We start from the raw sequence: 25737 nt of genomic DNA, 5'->3' as shown, positions 1-25737 counted from the left end.
TACCTTTGATTGCAGTGCTGCTGCCAGGTCGCCGTGTGCATAGGGACAGGCATCGACCTCATGCATCCGAACGAGGTGTATCTCAGGTCTTTTAGTTTGCTTTACCACTGCCTCACTTTGCACCTATTTGGATGCTCAGATCATCTCTCCCCTTCTTTTCCTTGCCTTTTTGCACATTGTCACTTTATTGAGAACTTACAGGCTCACTTTACCTCTATCTTTTCTTATTTGCCTTTTAGCTCAGGCAGAAATCCTGGCAGCTTGTTTGCCATCAATGAGCAATCAAAGGGGGGAAACTGTGCTAGACCAATGTGACATCTGCATTGTGTACCAGCAGCTCACATGCCTTCAACCAAATGGCCATGTCTCAAAGTCTACGGTGAGTAGTGCTTTGTCAACTCAAGGGGGACTGTCATCATCTGGATGTTCTGCAACAGTCAGTCAAAGGCATTGTCCCATTTCAGTTCAGAGACTTGTGCATGGTCAGTCAGCTGCTGGGGGCATTCAGTGTCAGGGGCTCCATATCTTCACAGTCTGGGATGTGGTCCACTGTCAGTCCTGCAGGTCCAAATGCAGCCAATCTAGAGAGCAAGGCTAAGTCAGTCAGCCAGGGAGCCGCACACAGGTCAGTCAAAGAGGACTTACTCAGTCAGGGGTCTAGTCAGTCATCAGTTGGGCCTATCTTTCCAAGCCAGCAATGCAGATTGGTCACAGTCACTCTGGGATCTGTTCACTAAACGTGAGGTTGAGAGGTGTTATCATCAGGGGACACTGCCGTGTTGAAAAAGTTGGGGAAATAAATTGTGAGGATTGGATGCATTCTGCAGTACAGAGGGGATAATAATTCTGAAGGACAATAATTCAACATATAAGGGTGGGAGATGAAACAGCATGAGTGGGAGGGGAGGTGTCATCAACAGTAATCACACTTTTTTAGGGGACACTGCATTACAATATTTGGTATAGTTAAGCTACATGCCTGTCTCAGGGGGTAAATTTGCGAGATGAAGAGTTAAATAAAAAGGTTGGTCATTTTATGGGGAAATTCAAAACTCTTGGCATTGACAGGGAACGCAAGACAGAAAGGAACCTGAAGGTTTGTTGGGTCCTTCTAGATTGACACCATAAGATTGTGATGCACTCTGTGAAGCTCTACCTAAATTGTCTTCCATCATCATCCAAATTGCAAATGTGCAATGGAAGTGAAAAATGGCTACTAGACCAGAATGAGTAGAGTATTTTTTTGTCTGAGGAAGTGGTCCATACTTGTGAGTGATGTGAAACCCTTCAAGGGGCAAATGTGTTAATCAAAAGCTTACACAGTAAGGGTTAGAGATATCTGTAATCACAGAATTCTGCATGTGAACCTCATGCAGTGATCAACTAGGTCGGAGGTGCACAATCAATCTTGCACTGATCATTACAACGAAATTCAAATAAGTACTGTAAAGCAGAACTAGTGTCTAGTACACTGTAAGGTTTTACCCATGTTCCATAATTCACAATGTATTCAAAGGATTCATAATCTGTACAAGCTCACAGCAGCGCTCTCCTTATACCTTGTCTCTAATGATTCATAGCAATACTTTATACACAGTGCTGCCTTTCTTGGGTTACATGGGATTGGGGCTGGTGGGTGAAAGTACCATTGTTTCTACCACATTTACAATCTGCTACTGTAGGCATGCCAAGTGTCTTGTCAGTGTAGCCATGATGTGGAGGTGCTGGTGTTGGATTGGGCGGACAAGGTCAGAAATCACATGACACCAGGTTACAGTTCAACATGTTTATTTCCAATAAATAAATATTTGAAATAAACCTGTTGAACTATAACCTGGTATAGTGTGATTTCTGACCTTGTGCAGTCTACATTCTGTCCATGTGAAGGCATTCCATTACCCTTCTTGTTGGAGATCTCCCTGCCCCAGCCTATGGAGGATGATGGTTAAAGGTCTTTTGTGTGTGCCATGACTGCTGGCCGATCACATTACTGTAGATCTGCTTTCTTTCTGATATTGTCCATGTGGGATAATTGGCAGCATTCCCATTGGATTCAGGCACAGTAGCTGCTGTTGTCTCTCTAGTGCTGCTGCACTAAGAATATACAGAGGTTGATAATGGACATATGCTTGGAAGCTGAGAACCAACATTAACCTCTAACACATGTCAAGCAGTATCCTCATGAAGTGTCCTACAGAAAAGCTCCTCTAATTATATGGACAAAATGCAGGAAGCCCACAGTCTTTAATCTTTATTGGAATGTCCTTCAGAGGAAGGCTGCGCATTTGGCATTCCCAAATGATAATGTCTCAGGATATGTGACAGATCTGTGTCTGCTGTCAGAGCATTCCAGGTGTAGGTTGCCATAGACTGAACACAGGTAGCTATGAGAGAACCTATCATGAGGCCACGCAGATATGCAAATCAACACCTTCTTGTACTGGGGTCACTGAGGACCATATAAAGTCTTTTCAAGATGAGGTTCCCACGCTTGCTCTAGTCTGAAAGTTCATTGCAATATAGTACAGACACAGATCGCTACATAATCCTCTGGACAACTCGAGGACGCATCAAATCTATCTGATGGAAAATGAGAGTCTATGGAAATCGCAGCAGTTTCTGAGTAGGAAAATGTGGACATTGGTTAGAGGGAACATTTACTTTCACCACCCTACAGCACAGAACTGCAGCCACAACAACCCACACAGGACAGCTTTGTCAACAGCTATCAATAGAACAAAGTAGATGATTAAGGTAATCATCCATTAACTACAAATGTATTGATGCAAGAAGGCCCTGTTTATTCCCAATTGCAAATGCAGCTTATCGATTAGTTCTTTCTTTGCTTTCCCAGTTGTTTAATATAAAAAATGTCATTGACTGATGCATGCTTTCATAACATCTGATGCTCCCTCATTCAATTTTGCCAAAATTATATGTTAGTATGGACACTCGAGCAAGATTCGCTACTCTCCAGGCAGGATTATAACATGGTGTGGCACTAAGGATGGCTACCCTCTCTCGCTTTGTTCTTGTAGCTGCAGCTAAGATGACCATTGATCACAAAGATGATGATGTAAAGTGAACATAAATTTATGAACGTGATCATTTATTTACAATGAAATTATACCTGTGCCAACTATGTGTCCTCATAATGTTTTCTTTCATTTTCCTTTCCCTCCCGTTATGTTTAGATGCAGTTTTGGTTCCACAGCTAGGATGGAGGGACCTGTTAGCCTTAGGGTTTTGGGTGGACCACTCTGGGTGTGTTTGAGTCAAGAGGGACCAGACATGCTGAGAGAGGCCTGGCTAACTGCAGGTTGACCCTCCTCAACTTGAACCCTCACAGGGTTGACAGTCACAGGTGAGATGCAGGTGGAAAGGCAGTAACCCTGGAATGTCCTGAGAGGAGAGTATCCTGTAGGGTCCACATGTGGTTCTTTCTCTGGCTGATTGCTGACTGGAAGCACCCTGTATCCATTTAAGTAAGGATCATCCAGAATTAAGTCAAGGTCGTTCATTCCCCTGGTGCCTTGCCATTGGGGTTAAACACCAATGACTCCAGGATAGCATGCTGGTCCATGTGCATGTCTGGCAGCCAATGGGCATGTTGTTGGATGGGGGCCTCCATGGTAGTCACCAACATATCCATAGAGACTGCAAGATGAGCCTGCATCATGTAAATGGCATTGGTGGACTCCTCCAACCTTTGATCTAATTTCTGACAGCTCTGCCTCCAGCTCTTGTATCAATTTGTACATTTTCACCAAGTTCCTCTATGCATGAAGTTGAGGGAATACTTGGTCTCTGGCAGTTGTGGTGAGCTTGAGTATTTCTTCCTAAACCACCCTTGACAGTTATGTGCTCACCTGTATATGCTCCTGACCCTACCTAGCTAACGTACTCAACAAGGTTTCTACATTTGAGTTGATGGAGGGAACAGGAGACAACCTTGCCAGAGCTTCCTCTGAGAAATCTGTGTCTAAAGCAAGTGTGCAGAGGCATGCCACCATTTGTCTTTGCCCTATCTGCTTGTTTGTGGATTGTTTTCCCCTGGAATGAGACAAGGCCAGGGATTGAGTGAGTAACAGTGCACAGCACAGCTATGAGTGTTGATGTAGGTACAAGAAAGATGGTGAGGTGCCTTGAGTGAGCAGCACAGAGGATAGGAAAGATCAACAGATTGGGGGGCATTGTCTGGATGAGAGCAATTGAGGGAAGATTTTGCGTGTAATAGGGGCAGTGATAGACCAACAGCTTTGTCAGAGATGAAAGCAGTGTGTTGACAGCCAGTGTGAGGTGGTAGATAAAAGATTGTGGTACTTATCCTTGCAAAATACAAAGGGTCATTAAGCTTTTTCTTATAACAAAAACAGAAATTGCTGGAGAAACCTTGCAAGTCTGGCAGTATCTGTGGGAAGAAAGCAAAATTAATGTTTTGAGTCTGGTGACTCTTCAGCAGAACTAACTTTGTTTTCTTCCCACAGATGCTGCCAGACTTGCTGAGTTTCTCCAGCTATTTCTGTTATTTTTTTGTATCTGCAGTTCTTTGTTTTATTTCAGCTTCTCCCCATGTTGCTTTCCTCTGGACTATAGAAAGTGCTTTGGGCAACTTCAGACAAGGGTGGTAGGATCTGGTGTATGGCCACCTTTGGCAATCCTGAGGCAAGACATTGCCCCCTCCCCAACCCCTGCCCACCACACCGTCTATCAAAGCCTCCAAATCCCTGGCTGCAAATCTGAGTGCCAATTTTCCACTATGTGCCATCTCAGGTGTAATTCTTCACACTCTGGAACTGAGAAGTTCAATTGCCAGCTGGCACCAATTAACCAGAAGCATGGTCGACTTTAAACAAGGTGTCAGAGACAGAAAACCCAGAAGATCTTGGCAATGGCAAGGGCCCACATGTGACTCCAGACCCACAGTAATGTGGTTGACTCTTAACTGCCTGTGACCAATTAAGGATGGGCAATAAATGCTGGTCTAGCCCGCAATACATTTCTGTAAATGAATTTAAAAAAAGACTTGCTCTGCTTGTGAGCATGCTCAATGAGATGAGTACCTTAAAACTTTATGAGAAAACCCCTTGGAGGTCACAAAAAGAAATGCCTCATGAAGTTCCCTGAAATATTTTGGGAAAATCCAACTTAATATCTTTTGATAAAATGGCATTTTCAGTTTGGAGGGTTTTGTATAATTCGACATTGCTTTCCTGAATGTGCCTCAACCTGTGACCAGGCGATCACTACAGTTATCTTAGATCCATGTCTCTTCCTTTACTTAATAGAAATGGTTTACAAAGGCATCGGGTATTAAAATTAAAGGTATGGAATTTGAAAATTGACAGGCTATATTTTACAACTATCAAGACAAGGGAGAAAAGCAAGTACAGCCAGTTCTGATATAACGCGACAGTTCCGTTCTCATGAGATCTCGTGTCATAAGAAAATTGCACAACAACCACGTCATTTAAAGTGATGGGAAGGGAATCACGTTATAGCCAATACAGGTAGGGACAGTTTGCATTCTACAAGTAGCATTTTATAATTGTTCAATCATGTTAAAACGCGTATTTCTTCAACACGAATAGAACATAGAACATTGAACAGTACAGCACAGTACAGGCCCTTCAGCCCACGATGTTGTGTCGACCTATTATCTTACTAAGATCAATCTACCCTGCATATCCTACATTTTACTATCCTCCATGTGCCTATTCAAGAGTCGCTTAAAGGTCTCTAAAGTATCTGAGTCCACTACCACTGCCGGCAGCGCATTCTGCACTCCCACCACTCTTGGTTTTATCAGAACCGACTGTAGGCTGAGGAGTGGAGCATGATTTGAAGTTCCAGATTTTAGGGTGTTGACAGCTGAAGGTGAAGTCCGTGAGATGAGCCATAAGCAAGGTATAAAGTTTATTAGACTAATACCTGGAATGAGTGGGTTGTCTTATCTGTAAAGTTGAACATACTAGGCTTATACTCCGAGAGTTGAGAAGAGTCAGGTGATTTGCTCGAAACATATGAAATCCTAAAGCGTCTTGACGGGGTAAATGTGGAGACTATATTTTCTCTCATTGGAGAGTGTAGAACTAGGGGTCACCATTTGATAAGCCAGTTCACCTATTTAAAAAAGAGATCATAGAATCCCTACATCGCAGAAAGAGGCTATTCAGCCCATTGAGTCTGCACTGATCTTCTGAAGAGCATCCCACCCAGACCCAGTCCGCCACCCCATTCCCTGTAACCCTGCATTTATCATGGCCAATCCACTAACCTGCACATCTTTGGATTCTGGGAGGAAACCGGAGCACCAGGAGGAAACCCACGCCAATACGGGGAGCATTGCAAACTCCACACAGACAGTCACCCGAGGCTGGAATTAAAGCAAGATCACTGGTGCTGTGAGACAGTAGTGCTAACCACTCTGCCACTATAGCGAGATTAGGCAATTTTTCTCTCTCCCTCTCTCTCTCATAGGGTTGTGAGTCTTTGAAATTCTTTTTGGAGAGAGACTCTTTGAATGTTGGAACTCAAAAGCTGGTGCAAGTAGAGTCCTTGAATATTTCTATGACAGAGTTAGATAGATTTTTAATATGCAAGGGGGGGTGAAATATTATCAGAGATAAGCAGAAATTTGGGTTTGAAGTTACAATCAGATCAGCTGTGAACTCCTGAAAGACACCCTACAATCACTTCCACTGTCACTTCCCCAGTCTTGATTGGACTTCCCAGCCTTATTTTACACAGGGGAATGTTAAATCTCTCTCCATTTACTTCACAAATTATGACTCTTTTGGGTAACATTTCAGAAGGAGTGCAAATATTTTCATCTCTTTCTATTAGAGACTGACCAGCTCCCATATCTCTCAATATGTTAACTTCTTTATCTTTTCCCGCATTCTTCCTGAGTGAACCTTACCCACATTGGTGAAATCTTTGAAGAGATCGGGCACTCTTTTACGATCCAGCCCATGACTAGCCTGTGGACTCTCCAGAAGCTCCTCGATTTCTGTTGGAATTTCCTTCTGTACCCCAACTAATACCTCAGGTTTAGCCTCTTTTACCACATCCTTTTTCCAAGTGCCTTTCTTAAACTACTGGCACTGTGACTTTATGTGTTCCCCTCTATTACAGTGGAAACACCAGAGGCCTTTCACCTCTTTTTCACCCTGTTGAGTTTCTTTTTCACATGTGGTAAACAGTTCCTAGTGTGATCTAGTTTTTGGTTTTCATTGAAGGATCTCCCTTATTTCCAATTTCTATCCCTCATGGAATGAAACTGCTGTCGGAAGCTAGATTTCGATTTATACACTACCGTGTATTCATCTGCCATCTCTGCAGCTCTTCTCGCTGTTTTAACTTTCTATTCCTCAGCATGAATTCTTATCACTCCTGGAAGTGAGTTTTTGAACTCCTCCAGCAGAATAAGATCCTCATATGTCTTTTCTATCTTTAATGTTCTCACCTATCTATTGAAGTTCTATGTTTAATTCTTTCAAACTCAACTAAGGCTGACCTGGTTCCTCCGTATATTTCTGAACTGTTGTCGATGTGCTTCTGGTATCAAATCGTAGACACTCAGAATAGCTTGTTATACTACTTTGTATTCTCTTGACTCCTCATCTGACAGCGCTGCGAACATCTCACTAACTGTGCCGACCAACTTGATCTGAAATAACATTACCCACATAGTCTTTGGCCAGTTCATCCATTTACTCAATTTCTCAAAGGAAATGAAAAACGCTTCTACATCTTTTTCATTGAATTTTGATAATGTTTTGACATATTTGTATATATCCCTACCAGATCTTTGGTTACAATGAGTTTGCTCATTCTCACCTCTATCTTGTACTTTTACTTCTGCCACTTGAAGTCTTTTTGCTTCAAGTTTCCAACTGGAACATTCTCTTTCTTCTGCCCTGGGTCTTCTTTCCTTTTTCTTATCTTCTAACTCCAATTGTTTAATTTTCAATTTAATTTTTTTCTAACTCCACTGCACTTTCCTGTTTCTGTGGTATACCTATGTGTTTGACTAATTCCTTTACAATTCCAGCTTTCCTCTTCTCCCTAGTTAAACCCAAATCTAGTCTGTTTGCCACATTTAAAAGTATATCCTTCCTCTGTCTTTCTAAACTTTCTTGGCAAATTTGGGAAGAATCTTTGACCCCTAGAACCTCTTTAGCAATGTTAAGATCCATTTCCCCACTTTTGATTTAAACAACAACAAGCAACCGAAATTAAACAGATTTTCCACTTCTCGTTTAAGTGTTATTTAAAGATCTAGGACACTAATCCCCAAATATATTGAAATCTGCTGGGACCTTTCATACCTCAAATCTGTTCAAATCTATCCAAATCTGTTCAGATCCATTCAGATCACATACATGAACTGGCCAGATCCTGGACTTGAGCTCCCAATCATTTTACAAGCAAATTCTAACATCCTGCCTTCCAATCCACGAGTACTATGCCAACTTTGCAACATTACACAGTTTAAAATCACACCTACCCTCCTCCCCTCCTGGCATCCTCCACCCTCAGTCATTTGGCACCTTATCATGTGATCCACCTCCCTGTTACCCTGCCCCCACTCAACCATCCATGTCTGACCCTCTTACCCCACTCACAAACCAGACTACTTTCCAACAAACCCTCAACCTGTCCTGCCCTGAAAATTCCTGAACAGACACAGCACACCAATACACCTGACCCAACCACCCCCATACCCAACATCAACCCAATGCCCTCATTCATGTTACTCTCCTAACCCAATTACCTGCCCCCAACCCCTCGTCTGCCATCCTACCCCCTTATCCACTATCTGCCACTCTATTCCCTTACTTTCCAACCTTACATTGTGGCCTTAATGCCTCAGCCACTCACCGATATGCTTGCCCATCTGACCCCCATAGTGCCCTCATCCACTTACCTGTAGCATACTCCCTCATCCAGCTGCCACCCAACATCCTCACCAATGGATTCACCTTCCTAACCTCTCACCCATTCTATTCCTTCACTCACCTACCTGTACCAAATCCCCTCCCCAATCTGCCAAAGTACCTCCTCATTAACCTATCTACCATCCCAGCCCTTCAAACATCTGTCACACTACCGCCTCACCCAACTACCTGCATCATCCCTGCTCAGCCACTTGCCACTTCTCTGTCTCACCCACCTACTTTATGCACTTTCCCCTGTAGCTTCTCAAGGAGGCTTTGGGCAGCTAAATCCCAGAATCCAGCAGAATCTGCATGTTAATGAATGTATGGTTGGGCCTCCAATGCTGTTCAGCACAGTGCTGGAAGGGTTCCAGTTCATACACTAATTTTCTCATAAGGCCCAAATCAGAAGGTCAGACTTGAAATGCAGAGCTCCAGGGCAGGGTAAGTAAAATGAGCACATGGCAACCTGACTGAGTGTCATTCCTTGGAAGGTTGGACCCTTGTCAGTTACTGAGAGGGTTGATATAGGTAGCAGGTGGAAGGAGCAATACAGCAAACTGCTCTAGCCTGAATGATGCATGTGTTTTGAATGATGTTGTAGTTCCACACATCCAGGTAAGGGATTTGTGTTCCATCTGACCTTTGACTTGAGGTTTGGTGGATAGACAGAGGGGCCAAGAGGTTAGTCACTTGTGTCAGAATATTTAATCTCCTGCTTTTGTAGCCAGTATTGATATAGGTAGATCCCAAGTTCTCGATGATGAGAAACATTACATGTAATTGAAGGTCTGAGATGGTTGGGCTGTTCTAGTTGGTCAAGCTTGACAATGAAATGTTTCAAATGCTACCAATATTGTCAGGTTATTCTTAGTTTTATTTTTGAGATAGGAACCTCCATCCTGAAGATCCTAAAAATACTAGTCAAAACTTTATATTGGAGCTGTGCTGATCATGTTGACAGTGCATATAAAAGTGAGCACCACACATGATATATTTTCTGTTGTTTCACACTTGACCAATGCTCAGCACATGGACTGCAGTGCAATTGATAGCATAAGCAACAGGAGAATTAAAAGGAAGAGACGCTGAGTCATAGAAGTTACGAGCCATGTACATTTCAGTAATTGCCTGATATCTACCACAATCACGTTTTGAACACTTACAAATCACTGTAAAATGCAGGCAGGGACTCTTACTCCAGGTAAGCTCTGTCGTGGGGATCAGGATGCTACTCACAGTTGTCTGGCATTGTATTGGGGCATGTTCTGCAGACTAAATCAATCTTTGCATTGGAGACTGAAACCTTGATCTAGGAAAGGTCTGCAGAGTTCCAATCTGAGTTATGGGGTGGGCTCCTCAGGCAGGAGCAACTCTCCATTTCAACATCAATCAAGAAGTATTGATCTTCGGCCAAGGCAGAACCAGCATGCACTGTTGTAAACTATTGAACCTTGTTACTTCAGGTTCTAATCTTATAACTTTCCATTGTATACAACGCAGACTAAAGAGATCATCATTTAAAATGACAAATGTCAATTTTCATCTACTTCATTCTGCAACCCATTACAATTGTTGGACATTAAAAATGTTCTACATTGGAATAGTGCTTTTTCAATATTATAAATGGTTTGGATAATAACTGGGAATAGACAGTAACCAAGGCAACAGTTTTAAGATATTTATTAAAAGAACCAGAGATAAGCTGAGGACTTTTTTATAACCATGTGGGTTGTGATCTGAAATTCACTTCGTGTAAGGTGGTAGAGGTAGGTTCAGGTGTAATTTTCAAAGAGTATTGAATACATAACTGAAAAAGAAATATTGTAAAGCAATGGGGAGAAAGCAGGAAGTGGGACTAATTACAGAGCTGTTTCAGAGCTGGTATAGACATGATGAGTTGATTATTCTTCTTCTGTACTGTTTGATTCCATAATATAAATGAATCATAAAAAGTTTTAAAAAACGCATCAAGAAAGAAAAGAAGTCAAAAGATAAATTGAGTGAAAGTAATCTACAGTCACTTGCCATTTGAATTACTGTACAGGAATCAAATTGTAATAAAACAATTGACCTTGAACACTCCTGTTATGGCTCGGAATGTTTGATTTATTCTTAACTATATTTATATTAATGTATTGCATTGAAGATTCAGAAGTTAGGATACATTGAGGCTTTTGTTTGTTTGAATGGCTCTTTTATTCATGCAGAGAGATGCTTTGTTCAACTTTTGGTTTCACAGTGTTGTTGTAACAGAAACTAGAGAGTCACTGTTGCGTGCAGTTTTGCATTGCTGTCTAATCTTGTGTCACAGATAATGGTTGTTTCCTTTCTTTCCTATTTGTGTGAGGTTGTGACATTGACAATGGCAGCTTTGGGCAGGTGAACAAGTATCTATTCCAATGTTTTTTCACAAAAAAAAGCAGATCAATGCAGGTGGTTAAATAACAGAAGAACAGAGATAATGACATCTAATAACCACTTATAACACCAGGAACAATATTTTAGTATGAAAGGAACAGTAATTCTATACTTTCCTTGGCATTTACCTCACTGAATAACTAGTATTGTTCTGTGTTCTTAGGAAGCTGATCTGCTTAATCTTTCGAAAATAGCCTGAATTGATTCTAATAGGGGACAGAATATTATCTTATACCCGAGGCACTGCTTTGATCTAGATACCTAGTATTAAAATGTCAATTCAACTTTTAGTGCCAATATTTATCAGATGTTCTACCAACATTCTGAGATTAAAGGCAGTATAACAGATTATCTGAGATAATCTTACATATCTTACCAATCGCCTGCTGCCTCAGGAAACTCCTCTTAAAGGGAGTATGAGTCTGAAATTTGGGGTTGCCTTTCAGAATTCTACTTTCTAGAGTTTTTCAACCAAAGTTTGGCAGAATATAAACATGGATGATAGCTGTTGACAAGACTTGCTCTGCTGTGATGTGGAGTTAACTAATGGCAGCACAATGAAAAAAAGAACTGATTAGTTTCATAAACTCGTCAGTATAAGAAGCTTCTGAACACAGATCTGTCAATCAAATCTGCTTCAAAATTACGTTCATGTATCTTGAACTCGATACTTTTCAAAGGTCCATTGATTATGTTTTATTCAGAAACTGCTGATAATACTGCAAAGGATATGCATTACATATCCTTACACCAAGCTTAGTTTCCAGTTTAATTGATAAATAATCAGATAAACAGTTGTATTTTGCTTCAGATCCACTCACCCTCTTCACTCCTGATGATCATCTAAGAGAAAGAACCATGAGCTAAGTTTGATTCAAACAGATTTTTGTCCCAGGTTTCTGACAACATATCTTAGACAATCAATTGGAGACTAAGTTGTAGCTAAGGAGACTTGGGTCTGGTTTAGTACAAGGATGGGAACCTGCTTGGTATGCAGTAGGCTTTGTCCTCTCTTTTTCCGTTGGAGATTGACGCACATAACAATCCATTGTAATGGTAGATTAAGTTAATGCACTGGGGTGTCAAGTCACATGTAGCTTTTATGGCCAAGGTGAAGTAGTATGTGCATTTGTGTTAAATGTTTCAATTTGTAGCCCCTCTTTAGTGCTTTGAAAGGGCCACTCCTAAATGTTTTGTTTGCACTTTACCCCCATTCTCCCGGTCAATTGGCACCCTGTGCGGGGAGGTTCGAGTAGGTCAGAGGACCTTCTCTTGCGCCTGCTCCTGTGCTTTGCCAAATTGGCTACTCACAAATCCAGGCGGCAAGCCTTGGAGGGGGCCATTGAGCCTGACTGCCTGTCCCTCTTTCGCAGTTACATCTATGCTCAGGTGTCCTTTGAGAGGGAGCATGCAGTATCCACTGGCACAATAGAGGCCTTTAGAGACCAGTAGGTACTACACAGGATAGAGTGCATCATTGCTGGACAACATTATTTTGATTTAGTAACTTTCTGTACGTCCATTCATAAGATTCCACTAACCGTTTAATTACATTTTGTTACAGTGCCCCATCAGAGACTGTTTAATTTGATTTTAAGTTTGTTTAAAAAAGAAGACCAAACATCCTCCATGTAAAGGAGGTCAAATATCACACGACACCAGGTTAGAGTCCGACAGATTTATTTGAAAACACTAGCTTTCACAGCATTGCCCCTTCATCAGGTGTAGTGAGAGAGGCATCAAGACACAGAATTTATAAGTAAAAGATCAAAAGATCATACAACTGATGAGAATACACTTAATAAACCTAAAAATGGCTGGCTGACTTCCTCCTGTTAAATCGTTAATCAGTCAGAAAGGAGATGCAAGTTTCGATTGATTGTAATGCAAATCACAGAATTTCTTTCAAGTCATCTGTCCCGAGATAATTAAAGGTTTTATCACTGAATACAAGATGCGACATCTCGAGTCAAACATTGCAATTTAACTGTGAGGCCTTGTTTAAAATCTGTCTGTGCTTTAATCTGGAGTCAGATTGGTTTTAATTCCAAAGCAGGAATTTATGAAGTGCCCCATTGACTGACTGTCTTTGACTTTGTGATTTTTGACCTTATCCAACCCAGTCCAACACTGGCACCTCCACATACTGTAAAGGAGGTTCAAGATATCTGACACAATTTCTGAACAACTCAAGTAGGGAAGCAAGCACTGGAACCTCTCACAGATTGAAGGTTCTGAGGTAACTCAGCAGTAAGTTGAAGAAAAACAGTCAAACAACTTAAATTTCTTTTAAAAAACTCACCACTCAATCTTCAGGCTGTTCAACACAACAATCAGTAAGATTTGAGGCCCAGCCAATAATCAAGACAGTTGCACTACTTTCATTTGCCAGAACAAGGTGCTGCCAAAAATAGCTTGTGATCAAGGTATTATCAGATCTCGATAATGCCGTGGTACAATAAATTCAACGACTGCTTGGTTCAAATGGACACAACATCCTTTAGGTGCACTGCATCTATGCAATACTGAGACAGACGGTGGGACTTAGGAATTATTCTTTCATTTTAATTCTGCATGGAACTCATTCACACTTCCCTCCATATATTAATGGATATATAAAAGAGGCAAAAATATCCTTCAAAGGATCCAGAATTTGATTAGTTATATCTCAAAGCTAGTTCCACAGTCAGGACAGAAACGTTTGACAGTTACATGTGATACTTATCAACAGCAGTTTTTTTGCTTTATCCTCAGGCTTTCAAGTCAAGGTCAACATTTAGCAGAGTATTCGTGACTCCTATTGTACACGTCCCAATATATTGACTTTGCTCTGCTTCTGACGAAATAATGTGACAATATGTTGTAATTTATAAGTCACTTTTCATTGATGTTGGTTATTTTAGCCAATTATGTGCAAATACTTTTATTCACATTAAGAACAATTTCTAAAATGGATGTTACAAGAGATGGCACCTTCTTTTCAGAAGTTTAGTTTTGGGGCTAATTGTATTTAGGTATTTGCAAAGTCAATACAAAAACCAATCTGAATCCAAGACCATAATCCTGCCAGTTCATCACTGTAGACATTTTCATTGTTACACTATCTCAAAGGAATAATGTGGCATTTTCAATCACTGGTGAGTTAAAGAGATCACATGCAGAGTGCACTTTACCCCCTGATAGATTTGTTCACTTCTGTCATCGCAGAAATTAGATTGGCTCTTCAGCCCATTAGCAGTCTGTACTGGAAACCCACTGGATTGGCCTGAGTGGCAGAATATTGCTTACAATTTAAAACACCTTCGGTGTTTTGCCAAGACAATAGCTATTTTCAAATCCAACATATCCCAGCTAGAGGATAGAAAAATCTTTATATGAAAAAAAAACTCCACACTCCAGAAGTCTTCAATTGAAATGCATATCACCTCTGTACCCAGAAACTTCAAGTAAAAGTAGCAGTAGTGTGCTACAAATCACTTGTGGAGTCTCAGTTAATGCTGCAACTACACTTTTTACATGCACGCTGTAGTCGAGAGTTACTGATAGCAGATGTTCCAATTTTCTGTCACATGACTGTCTTCCTCTTTACTGCTGCCATTGACATGTGTTGGAGGGATTTGCTGGTTGACATTCCACACTATAATCTCAAATACTTTGGTTATTAAGTCCCACAGGAGTAGAGGTGTGTGTGTGTGTGTGTGTCTGTGTCTGTGTGTGAGTGTCTGTGCTTGTTATGAGGGGTGCAGTTGTTGGTTATGGCAGACAAACCCAAAAGGTCTTTCTCAGGGACGGAAAGGGACGTTGCACTCTGTGCCACAGCTCTTAGAATCTATAATACCTCTATACATTTTATTCTCACTTTTTTGAGTTTTGAACTGTGAACATTACAGGCTGAAAGTCAATGACCCTCTGCTGAACTCCTAATATATCTGTGGGGTCTGCAGGACATTCAAAGATTTATAATAACTGGAAAGAAAAACATATTCCTCTTCATTGGTGTGTTACTAATTTCAGAAACAAGTCCTAATTATGCTAAATACAATTTATTTCCAAATAGATCATAGAATCTATACGCTGTGGAAAGATGCCATTCATCCCATGAAGTCTGCAACAACACTCTGAAAAGCATCCCACCCATATCCTACCCCTGTGACGCTGCATTTATCATGGGTAATTCCCTTTGCACTCCTGTGCACTATGTGCAATTTAGCATGGCCAATCCACCAAACCTGCACATCTTTAGTCTGTGGGAGAAAATCGGAACACCCTGTAGAAACACACACACACACGCACACGCACACACAAAGACACACTCTTTCTCTCTCTCTTTCTCTTTCTCAGTATCACACACACACACTCCCCCTCTCTCTTTCTCACTCACAAACACACACACACAGGCCCACTCCATCTAAGCTCCTTATTATTTTGCATGCCTCAATTAAGCCATTCATCAGTTGTAAAGAAAGCAACCCCAGCCTATCCAATCATTCCCCATTGCTGTACTCAACAAGTTCTGGCAACATTCTTGTAAATATATTTTGTACCCTCTCTAGAGCAATTATCTGCTTCCTGTCATGTATTGACCAGTACTATACATAAAACTCCATCTGTGGCCTAAGCAGTGTCTTCTATAGTTTCAGCCTGGTCATCCTGTATTAATCTTTATTTTATTATCATCCAATGAAGGAAAGAATCACACAGTATGTCTATAACTACCTTATCTACCTGTCCGACTACTCTCAGGGACCAGTAGAAATGCAGTCCAATGTTGCTCACTTTCTTATACTCCTACAGTCATAAAGTCATACAGCACAGAAGAGGCCCTTTGGCTCATCAAATCTGTACCAACTATCTACACTAATCCCACTTTCCAATACTTGGCTAACAGCCTTGAATGTTATGACATCTCAAGTGCTCACCCACTTATTCATTAAAGATTGTGAGATTTATGCGCTTGCTTTGTTTGCAAGGGAAATGCATAAAATTGGATTAAAACCTATTTGCCATTTTCCCACACTCTCAACCAAACCACTTATATCTTCCTGAAACTAACAGCTATAGTCTTCACTGTGAAGTACCCTGCTAATTTTTGTACCATCTGCAAATGTTGGAATCATGCCTCCCATATTTATGATTGATGCACATTTGAGCCTCAATAGCATGTTGCCAGGCCACATCCAATGTCAAAGTCACAAGCTGTGATTTTCATTTCTAGCAGCAAATCCTAAAGCTGCAGTGATTGATCTCTAATAGTTACAAACATCTTCATTTGCACTAGATTTGGCATCCCACCACTGGAGAGCCTCATTCAAACACACATATCTTTCGTATACAGTGACAACAATTCTGGCTATTGTTGCTGGAACATATCAATGAAAGGAACAGAACCAGTGTAGTTATTGGACTGAGGAAGATTAAGTGGAGGGGAGCAAAATCTGGGAAATTGGGCAGAGGTAAACTCAATGCAAAGTACTGGGGCTGTGCCCTCAAGAATCTCTGTCCCCTGAATACAACAAGCACATCCTTCTTTACTGGCTCTCTGTGTAGATTTTTCAAGCCACGCTGAATGCATGTACTAATTTGAAATCTAACCATTTTCTTTAAATTATCAGATTTAATGCACGGCATCCTAATTGGTTGGTATCTGGGAGATCTACCTATCAGGTACATGCCTGGAAACGGGAGAAGAACCCAGATACTAAAAGCAAAGTACTGCAGACCCAGGAGTAACTAAAATCAAAACAGAAAGTGCTGGAGAAACTCAACAAGTCTGTCTGCCTAACTTGCTGAAGTCCGCAAACTGATAATGAATGCACCACCGTGTTTGTGACATCTATTGTCAAAGTACATGGATATGACTGTGAAATGAGATACAAACTGGGTACCTGGATGATTGTGTCTACCACGCTGAACTGATTACCCAATCCAGACAAGGACAAAGACATTTCATGGTCCACACATTGATGCTGTAGATGGTGAAGTCAATGACAATCTCAAGGTTGATCTATTACACTTCAGCCAGAACCAATATAAACATTTGCAGAAGATGGGCAACTGCACAAATTGTAAAATATGATTATCCAGGGATGGCCTCACAGTGTTAAAGAAGTACCTGAGATGATTCAGATATAACGCAGTGAGGAGCTGGAGGAACACAGCAGGCCAGGCAGCATCAGAGGAGTAGGAAGGTTAATGTTTTGGATCGGGAACCTTCTTCAGAAATGGGGGAGAGGGAAGGGAGCTCTGAAATAAATAGAGGGAGGAGGGATGTGGCTGGGGAAGGTAGGTGGTTTGGTGATAGGTGAGTGGTGGGGATTGGTCATTGAGGTGGGAGGAGCGGAAAGATGGGAGAGAAGACGGACAGGTTGTGTCAGGTCAAGGAGGCGGGGATGAGAGGGAGGGTTGGTCATGGGATGGGGCTGGGGTGGGGAGATTTTGAAGCTAGTAAATTCCACATTGAGACCATTGGGTTGTAGGCTGCCAAAGTGGAACATGAGGTGTTGCTCCTCCAGTTTCTGGGTGGCATCATTGTGACACTGAAGGGGGGCCAGGATGGACATGCTGCCCAGGGAGTGGGAGGGGGAGTTGAAAGGGTTTGCGACTGGAAGATGTTGTCGTTTGTTGCGAACAGAGCGCAGGTGCTCTACAAAGCGACCTCTGAGCCTCCACTTGGTCTCACTTATGTGGAGGAGGCCACACCAGGAGCAGTGGATGCAATAGACAACATTGACAGATGTGCAGGTGAACCTCTATCTGACGCGAAAGGTTTGTTTGGTGCCTTGGTTGGAGGTCTAGGGGCAGGTGTAGCACTTCCTGTGGTTGCAAGGAAAGGTGCCGGGGGTGGTGGGGCTAGCAGGGAGTGTGGAGCAGACGAGGCAGTCGTGGAGAGAGCAGTTCCTATGAAAGGCAGATAGGGGTGGGAGGGAAATATATCTATGGTTGTTTTGTCAGATTGTAGGTGGTGGAAGTGGTGGAGAATGATACATTGGATACGGAGGTTAGTGGAGTGATGTGTGAGGACAAGGGGGATCTGTCTTTGTTTTTGTTGCGGGGAAGGGATGTGAGGGCAGAGGTGGGGGAAACACAAGAGATGCAGTTGAGAGCATTTTCAACCATCGAAGTGGGAAAGTTGCGGTCCTTGAAATAAGAGGACATCTGGGATGTTTGGGAATGGAACGCCCCACCTTGGGAGCATACGCAGCGGAGGTGGAAGAATTGGGATTAGGGGATCGCATTCTTGCAGGAAGGTGGATGAGAGGAGGTGTAGCCTAGGTAGCTGTGGGAGTCGGTGGGCTTGAAATAGATGTCGGTTTTGAGGCGGTCACAGAGATGGAGACAGAGAGGTCCAGGAAGGAGAGAGATTCATTCATTTTAGCCAAACAGAACTGAACTTGGTACAGTATGAAAAATCATTTTCAAGGCAAACAAGTCTTAACTGCAGAAGCATTATACGGATATATCATGTCCGTGTTACAGAGGGGTATATAGAACAAAGAACAAAGGAAATTACAGCACAGGAACAGGCCCTTCGGCCCTCCAAGCCTGTGCCGATCCAGATCCTCTATCTAAACCTGTTGCCTATTTTCCAAGGACCTGTATACGTCTGCTCCTGCCCATTCATGTATCTGTCTAGATACATCTTAAATGATGCTATTGTGCTCACCTCTACTACCTCTGCTGGCAACGCGTTCCAGACACCCACCACCCTCTGCGTAAAGAACTTTCCACGCATATCTCCCTTAAACTTTTCCCCTCTCACCTTGAAATTGTGACCTTGTAATTGAGTCCCTCACTCTGGGAAAAAGCTTCCTGCTATCCGCTCCAATCCCAACGTCAAACACCCACTCCAACCTCTCCCCCGCAGAACGTGCAGCCCTCCGCTCCCTCCGCTCCAATCCCAATGTCAAAACTTATCTGCTTTCCGGAGGGACAACTCTCTCCGTGACTCCCTTGTCCGCTCCACACTCCCCTCCAGCTCCACCACACCCGGCACTTTTCCCTGCAACCGCAGGAAGTGCTACACCTGCCCCCATACCTCCTCCCTCACCCCCATCCCAGGCCCCAAGAAGACTTTCCACATCAAGCAGATGTTCACCTGCACATCTGCCAATGTGGTATACTGCATCCGCTGTACCCAGTGTGGCTTCCTCTACATCGGGGAAACCAAGCGGAGGCTTGGGGACCGCTTTGCAGATCACCTACGCTCGGTTCGCAATAAACAACTGCACCTCCCAGTCGCGAACCATTTCAACTCCCCCTCCCATTCCTCAGACGACATGTCCATCCTGGGCCTCCTGCAGTGCCACAACAATGCCACCCGAAGGTTGCAGGAACAGCAACTCATATTCCGCTTGGGAACCCTGCAGCCCAATGGTATCAATATGGATTTCACAAGTTTCAAAATCTCCCCTCCCCCTACCGCATCCCAAAACCAGTCCAGCTTGTCCCTGCCTCCCTAACCCGTTCTTCCTCCCACCTATCCCCTCCTCCCACCTCAAGCCGCACCTCCATCTCCTACCGACCAACCTCATCCCGCCCCCTTGACCTGTCCGTCCTCCCTGGACTGACCTATCCCCTTCCTAACTCCCCACCTACACTCACCTTTACTGGCTCCATCCCCGCCTCTTCGACCTGTTTGTTTCCTCTCCACCTATCCTCTCCTCTATCCATCTTCTATCCGCCTCCCACTCTCTCCCTATTTATTTCAGAACACCCTACCCCTCCCCCTTTTCTGATGAAGGGTCTAGGCCTTAAACGTCAGCCTCTCTGCTCCTATGATGCTGCTTGGCCTGCTGTGTTCATCCAGCCCTGCACCTTGTTGTCTCTTGTTGCTGCTATCCACCCTGTCTATACCTCTCATGATTTTGTAGACATCAATCAGGTCCCCCCTCAACCTTCGTCTTTCTAATGTAAATAATCCTAATCTACTCAACCTCTATTCATAGCTAGCGCCCTCCATACCAGGCAACATTCTGGTGAATCTCCTCTGCACCCTCTCCAAAGCATCCATTTTGGTAATGTGGTGACCAGAACTGTACGCAGTATTCCAAATGTGGTCAAACCAAAGTCCTATACAACTGTAACATGACCTGCCAATTCTTGTACTAAGTACCCCGTCTGATGAATGATAGCATGCTGTATGCCTTCTTGATCACTCTATCGACCTGCGTTGCCACCTTCACAGTACAATAGACCTGAACACCCAGATCTCTCTGTGCATCAACTTTCCCCAGGGCTTTTCCATTTACTGTATAGTTCGCTCTTGAATTGGATCTTCCAAAATGCATCACCTTGCATTTGCCTGGATTGAACTCCATCTGCCATTTCTCCGCCCAACTCTCCAATCTATCTATATTCTGCTGCATTCTCTGACAGTCCCCTTCACTATCTACTATAGATAGGTATAGAATATACCTATAGGTATAGAATGTACAAGACAGGAAGTATGTGAAATCTGTGTACTAGCCTGAGATGAATCCAAATATTCAACAATTCGTGAGTACATGCTCCCGATGGTGGGTGTGTCCAGAATCAGGGGTCACAGTCTGAAGATTCAGGGTACACCATTTAGAATGGAGATAAGGAGACATTTCATCACCTAAAGCATGATGAGTCTGTGGAATTCATTACCACAGGGAATAGTTGATGCCAGAACATTGAATGTATTCAAGAGGTGGCTAGATATCGCGCTTGAGGTGAATGGGATCAAAGGTTATGGGGAGAAAGCAGGCTCAAAGGGCTGAATAGCCTCCTCTTGCTCCTCTCTTCTATGTTTCAATGCCAACATACCAACACCAACAGTGGAGGGAGCCTTTCATCCACATGATGTTCCAGCCACTCCTTGAATGAAAATAGCAACAGATCTATTTATAAGGAAGTTTATATTTCCAAATTTGACATTGACGTCACCTTCTAGAAGGCACAAGTTGGGCGTTTGATGCAATACTGTCCGATTGTCTCGGTGAGTGCCCCTCTCACAACAATCATGAAACTCAATAGCATCTAGGACAAAGCAGCATGCTTAATTGGCACCCCACCTAATCAACATCAATTGTCTTCAACATTGATGTACAAGAGTTGCATGCAAAAATTGGGAATGCTGCATAGCAACGCACAGATTGATTAGCCTCAGCAGTGGCCAGGTTAAGTCCCTTAAGTGGTATTTAATTAGATGCCAAGGGCTAATTGGCAGTGGAATGGAAAGGTCAAACAAGCATCTTTCTCCCCAAATCATAGTTCTAGAGGTGGCACAAAGGCAACAGGGTTTGATGACACCACCACTCCACTGGAATGTGTCCTCATACTCACTCCAAGCTCTCCAGCTCTGGAAGCAGAAAGTTCTGTCTTTGAATCATAGAATCCCTACAGTGTGGAAACAGGCCCTTCGGCCCAACAAGTCCACACTAACCCTGGGAGCATCCTACCCAGACCGATCCCCCTATAAACCACCTAAGCTACACATCCCTGAACACTATGGGCAATTTAGCATGGCCAATCCATCTAGCCTGCACATCTTTGGACTGTGAGAGGAAACCGAGCACCGGGAGGAAACCCACACAGACACAAGGAGAATGTGCAAACTCCACACAGACAGTTGCCCGAGGGTGGAATTAAACCCGGGTCCCTGGTGCTGTGAAGCAGCAATGCTAACACTGAGTCACCGTGCCATCCGATTATGTGGTGTCTTATGTCTTATGTGGTGGTCCTCACTTGCCGACAAGCAGGAGGGAATGTGGGACCAAGGATTCAGTCTTTTTATAGAAACAGGTAGTAATATGTTTCATATTGTGAAATTTTAAAAAAACTGAATGAAGCTCAGAATAAAAGAAAAGGTGAAACACTGGAAGAACTCCATAGTTCTTTTTAAATAGTACCATGGTATCTTTTACATCTGTCTAAGCTAGTAGATGAATTACTGTCACGTTCAAAATTACACATAATCACAAACTCACAATGGAGCAGGGATTACTGGATCATGTATTACTGATAGTAATAATAATCACATAACTTCATCTTAAAGATTTTGTTTGAAGTATGATGAAGATGGACGTCTTTGATATTAGTGCCAAGATGTTGTTTGTTCATTTATGGGATGTGGGTATTCCTCTCTGAGCCAGTATGTATTGCCCAGATGGTACCTAAGAGTCAATTGCATTGCTGTGGGTTTGGAGTCACATGTCAGGGTGTAAGGATTGCTGATTTTCTTTCCGAAAGAGCATGAGTGAATCAGATGTGATTTAACAACAATGTTCACCATTCGGTTAGCTTTATGTTTTCTTGAATTTTTTTTATTGGATTCAAATTACGCCATTTGCCATGGTGGGATTGCAAACCTATGCTCCCAGGATGCTGACCTGGTGTCCTGAATTACTAGCCCCGTGACATTACCAAGATGCCACCATCTCACATATTTTTAATGTGAAAAAGATGAAAAAGTAACAGGTTCTATAAATTTAATGGATCGACATTTATGAAAATAATCTAGTATAATACATTTTTGTGCGCAGTTTGATATCAAAACCTCTGCAGAAATTAACAGCACAGTTATGCAAAAACAGATGTATCATTAAGTTATCAGCTTCTAGCTACTTGACGGCTAGGGGGAAAAGCATAGAAACATGAACACTTTAACAGTAAGATGTCAGCTGAGAAAGCTGAATTTATCTGAAATGCTAAGCCTTAAAAAAATTGATGCTTTCAGATTTTTATTCATTATGTAATAAATATTTTCTGACTTTACAATTATTTGCTCTGTTTAAGCATATACACCTCACCTTCTACAATGTATTACTATTTTAATACTAATGTAATGACTAGGAAAGCCTCTTTCCTTACCATTCTAATTTATTTTCCAATTTTGCAAACCACATGCTGTCATCAATTAGGTGCAATTTTCATGTATTTTTGCATAGTGCACAGATGCCAGTTCGTCTCCTTCCTATCAGAAGCTTCACATTCTTTATTATCTAAAAGTTTAATTTCTTTACCATGTCATTTTCTTCTTCCACAAGAGTTTTCTATTCCTTCCTCTTCAGAAGACATAAACTTTTTGAATGTACAAAGTGGCTATCATCGTTGCTCAATCAAGACTTAATATTCATGTTCAATCAAAACCTAATCATCATGTAAAATTCTAGATAATGTGCATCTTCCTGACATTTACCAGCTTCACACTGATTGGAAGAGAAACAGTTGATTTTGAAACAATCTATTGCAGAAACAGGAACTTGAAGCTGTATTTATATATTGCCTAGATACATTTATTACAATTTTTCATTGAAATAAGCACACAGCTATTTTATCAGTTAAAGCTGTATCATTGAATATCATTTTAAAGTATCATTATTTGGTAATGCAAATCGCTTTTGGATGGTTATTTTCTATGTGTGTAGAAATAGAGTAAGGAATGACTATCTATATACCATATACAAGTTTGCCACAATGTCAGATTGCTTTCCCAGGAGCATCTTCAACAAAATCAAGAAGGTTCTGAAGAAGGTGCACTGTACCTGAAACATTAACTCTGCCTTCTCTCCACAGATGCTGCCAGACTTGCTGAGTTTTTCCAGCAATTTCTGGTCTTGCTTCTTTCCAGCCTCTGCAGTTCTTTGATTTTTTTTTTGTTTGTTTCGTAAAATCAGTATTGAATTGGGAAAATTCTCTTGTGATATACATGCCATGCAGGATATTACTCACATGAAAGCTCCTTCATTGTTTCCCAATGTATTTCTAATTGTAAATAACACATAAACTAATGTTTCTTTCCCCTATTGTGAGATCTTATTTTTTTTTCTCTCCTCGCAACTAAATTATTATCCAGTTATTGGCCCTTATTCACATCTCAGCTTTAGTCGTGAGGTCAACAAGAGAGGATTATCTGCCCACATTTGTCCACTTCCACACTATTCTCTGAGTTACAATCTGGAACATGAACCAAGACTAATGAATATCATTTCCGGCCCCCATTGGCATTACAATTCAATCTGAGATCAACTAACTATGCATTGATTGGTAAAAGAATGTGTGAGCATTCTTACAGCATATCTTAGTTATTGGGTTAATTCACTGAAATGTAAGGAAATGATAATAAATCAGACAGAAAATTTAAAATTAGACAAAATCACATAGGAATTAAAGAGGTATATGGGATTGAAAAACAGCAGAAAAAATGACTTAAGCCTTTTTCCGAAAGATACTTCAATAATCCTGGGCATGCTCCTCTTTCAACATTAAACTGTTCTTATGTTACTTGTCAGTAACAGACAGTACCATCAAATTCCAGAAATATATTCAAGGTCATTTTGGTAAACGCACACCCACAGAGAGCTTTTAGAAACAGTATCTTATCTGTAAGAGCTACGATCATGCATTTATTTGGTTGCTTGAACAGCAGTTGAAGTCAGTCACAATGGTATTTGTCATATGATATACATCTTTCAATCCATGATTTAGAAAACCAGTTATCAATATGAGATAACCTTTGCTTTAAATATGGTGGATGACATTTTCACTACACAGATATACTGTTGTGAGTTCAGATCATCATGCAGCTCCACAACCTGATTTGAAAACAGTGAACAAAGACTTTATTTAACCTTTTGTACACAGTTAATAAGCTGAAGACAATATTGAAGTCAAGGATTCAGTCATGAACCTTGGGAAACGGAACTACATATCAATGATACAGACTAACCAGCAGGTTTCAAAGCTGACAGAAAGAATCTTAGCCTTGATATTGATTAGTATTTCTCAGAAACAAAGGCATGTGCATTGTGATTCGACTTAGAAACTTTCTACGCTTCATGATACATGAGGCAAACAACGTACATGCTTAGGTCTGTTTTCATAGCTAGTTTCTACAAATCAGGTCAGCAGCCTGTTGATAGCATCTTTAGCTTGCTGCATGAACGTTCTCCCCGTGTCTGCGTGAGTTTCCTCCGGGTGCTCTGGTTTCCTCCCACAGTCCAAAGATGTGCAGGCTAGGTGGATTGGCCATGCTAAATTGCCCGTAGTGTTCAGGGATGTGTAGATTAGGTGGGTTATAGGGGTATGGGTCTGGGTGGGATGCTCCAAGGGTCAGTGTGGACTTGTTGGGCCGAAGGGCCTGTTTCCACACTGTAGGGAAACTATGATTCTGTGGTTGTCACAACGAGCATGGTAAATCAGGTAACTCAGTCTGAGAACTTACTGTACATTGATAGGTTTATTAACAAGTGGTATTCATGTTCTGGTGTGGGACTTGAACCTGGAGATGCCATTGCAACTTAAACTGTGTGGCACTGATGTTGCATCAATGTGAATTAAAACTGCTGCACCACTGGCTTTGGTGTCTTTAAATGTGCCCCTTTAAACATTGGAAGCTAATGGCATCAGA

Source organism: Rhincodon typus, chromosome 2 (genome assembly GCF_021869965.1).
Source record: "Rhincodon typus isolate 14 chromosome 2, sRhiTyp1.1, whole genome shotgun sequence".
Taxonomy (NCBI): Eukaryota; Metazoa; Chordata; class Chondrichthyes; order Orectolobiformes; family Rhincodontidae; genus Rhincodon; species Rhincodon typus.
This window is presented reverse-complemented; position numbering follows the sequence as displayed.